Genomic DNA, 3582 nt, shown 5'->3' on the forward strand with positions numbered 1-3582 from the left:
GAAGACAGATCCAAAATATATTGCTAAGACCAAAGTCAGAGTTTTCTACCTATGTCTTTTTCTAGGAGTTTTATGGTTTCATGTCTTGCATTTAAGTCTGTATTACATTTTGAGTTTATTTTTGTATATGGTGTAAGAAAGTGGTCTAGTTTCATTCTTTTGCATATAGCTGTTCAGTTTTCCCAACACCATATGTTGAAGAGACTGTCTTTTTCCCATTGTATATTCTTGCTCTCTTTGTTGTAGTTTAATAGACCATATATGTGGGGGGTTATTTCTGGGCTCTCTATTCTGCTTCATTGATCTGTGTGTCAGTTTTTCTTCCATACAGTTTTGACTACTATAGCATTGTAGTATAGTTTCAAATCAGGGAGTGTGAGACCTCTAGCTTTGTTCTTCTTTCTCAAGGTTGCTTTGGCAATTCAAGATCTTTTGTTATCCTGGACCTGGATATCTATTTCCTTCCCCAGGTTAGGGGAGTTTTCAGCCATTATTTTTTCAAATAACTTTTCTGTCCCTTCCTTGCTATATTCTCCTTCTAGATCCCCTATAATGCAAATGTTAATATGTTTGATGTTGTCTCAGAGGTCCCTTAAACTATCCTTATCTTTTTTTAGTTCTTTTTTCTTTTTGTTCTTCTGATTGTGATTTCCACTATTCTGTCTTCAAGATTGCTGATTCCTTTTTCAGTATATCTAATCTGCTATTGATTCCCTGTAGTGTATTTTTCATTTCAGTTATTACATTCTTCAGCTTTGATTGTTTTTCTCTTATATTTTCTAACTCTTTGTTGAAGTTCTGTGTTCTTCCATTCTTCTTCAAATTTGATCAGCATCTTTATGACCATTACTTTGAACTCTTTATGAAGTAAATTACTTATCTCCTTTTAATTGTTTTTCTATTCGCCCACCACCTTGGGATTTAATCTTGTTCTTTCATTTGGAACACATTTCTCTGTCTCCTCATTTTGTTTTACTTTCTGTGTTTGTTTATGTGAATTAGGCAAAACAGCCACCTCTCCAAGTTTTGAAACTGTGGCTTTGTGTAGGAGCATCCCCTGCATAGACTGAATGTGTTAGACGGCTTAGGCAGGCCAGCTAGAACTGGAGTTGGTGTGTGCTAGGGCATGCCACACCAGGGCTGATTTAGGGGCATGGTTATAGCTAGTATGGGATATGGGTCTGGTGTGTCCTCGGGCAGCATGTCAGGCTGGTAGAATGCCTGGACAGTGTTCCTGTCTATGCTTTCTAGGTGGAGGAATGCAATGAAAATACTGCTCTGTACTGCCTCTGACCCCAGAGAGTTCCAGCCATTTCAGTTCCAGCCAAGCAGTTGCTCTAGGTTTAGTAAATGAATTTCCTTCACATATAGACTAGGAGCCTTATAAACTGCTGAGTTTTTGCTGTATCTTAGGGCAGATGAGTCTGTGTGAGGGTCTCTCAGTGATATCACTCCGTACTTCAGGTTGCTGTGACAGGCATGGGGTTCCTGTCAAGTTTGTGTCTCCATTTCTACCCATCTCTATGTGATCCCTCTATGGTTTGTTGTACAGAAGATGTTCAATTAACACTCAGTTTTTCTTCAGAAGAAATTGCTTTATATGTAGGTATAGATTAGGTATGTCCATGGGAAGAGTGGGTTCAGGATCTTCCTACACCACCGTCTTGATCTGGAACTTTCACCATTGGAAACTTGACAGAAATTGCATTGATTTGTAGGTCATTTTAGCTAGTATGAACACTTTAACAATATTAATTATTCCAATTCATAGACATGAGACATCTTTCCATTTATTTGTGTCTTCTTCAATTTGAGATCACACGTTTCTTAGAACTACACATCCCAGCCTGTGATTAAAGAGTTTTATCTAATCCTACAGTTTTCTGTAATCTTTTTCACATCATGCCACACAAAGAAATCACAACACTCATGGCACAGTGGGGTAAAATATGAGGACTATTTCAGTTAGCTAGTCCATACTCTGCCCAGTGCTCAAGTTGATTAATAGCTCAGGCTATCTATAAATCCAACATGAGTTGTCAAAGATCCACAGTGAACTGCTTAGGAAATTCTGCTCCAAGCATGTGGGGACATTTGGAGAGAAATTATAGCAACTATTAGAATAAAATATTAATTACCTGATTATGAAATATATAGCAAATTTTTAACAGGATCATGATATACCTTGTTTTTACCTTGTACATTATATATATTCCCCACGTGAAAATATTTATTTTAATATTGAAAACCTATTAATCTTTTCCTTTATAGATTAGAAGCTAAAGATTTTTAGTTATTCATCTACACATTTTAATATATTTACATTTTTATTTTATGTTTAAATCTATACTAAATTTCAAACATACTTAGAGATATATAAATAATAGGGATCTAATTGTGTTTTCCAAAAAAAATAATGAGCCAAAAATCTCATCACTATTTATTGAATAATTCCTTCTTTAATCCCTAGTTTTAAATATCATCTACTCTATGTAGCAAAGTTTACACAAATATAAATTTATTTTTCTATATTTTTATTTTCACTTCTGATTCACTGATCCACCTATTTACTTTGGCACCAATAGCATTCCTGTACATTTATTGTGGTTGTATAGAATAATTTGATACCTTGGAAAGCTAATCTTTTGGAAAGCTAGTCTTTACTCATTATAACTCTTTATTTCAAACATTTTCTGATGTTTCATACATTTGTAATTATAAATATTTCATAATGATTCAGGGAAAATTCCCTAATTGTTTTTATAATAAAACATAAGAAAAACTAACACCTTTTTTATAGTGGGCCTTCCCATAGGAATGTGCTATTTATCTCTCACCATTTACACAATTCTTATTTTATACCCCTCAGTAAAATGTTGTGCTTTCAGTAAAGTATTGTGGTTGGGCTTATCAGTTAAGTTTAATCCTAGCCATTTTATGTTAATGGATTATCCAGCTATAGGCATAGATGATATTGATGTTGTTTTATTATTTTTCTGGGCTTAGGCCTAAGTGCTATGGTAGCTCCTGTAAAAGAAATTGAGCAAGATTTTTTCTTTCTGTATATTGTGTTTATTTTAAATGGAATATAAATCACTTTCCCCATTAAATTATGTTGGCCTGATACTTTGGGGAGTAGGAGATGAGTTATTTGGCAACTTTCTTAATTACTTTCATAATTATTGGCTATTTCAGGATTTTTTCAAAAAAATATTTCTATATTGCTAGAAAATATTCCATGTCATTCAGATTTTGAAAAATGTTAGTCTAATTATAAAACATATGTCTATACAGCTATTTTAATTCTTCAGAAAATTCTTTTCTATTCATTATTATAATTGTTTTCTCACTTATAATTTTGTGGTTTTCTGATTTTGTGTATTTTACCCCACACACCTGCACTTTTTTGTTTTTAGTTAGAATATTTGGTGGCATATGTGCTTCATTTGTTCAAAAAATTTATTTTATAAATTAATTAATTTATTTGTAAGACTAATTTCTCTTTCTCTTTTCTTCTTCTTGTTTACACAGGCTTTGTTTTATCTTTTAATATAATCTCTTGAATCAATATTATAATTCATT

Source organism: Phocoena sinus, chromosome 13 (genome assembly GCF_008692025.1).
Source record: "Phocoena sinus isolate mPhoSin1 chromosome 13, mPhoSin1.pri, whole genome shotgun sequence".
Lineage (NCBI taxonomy): Eukaryota > Metazoa > Chordata > Mammalia > Artiodactyla > Phocoenidae > Phocoena > Phocoena sinus.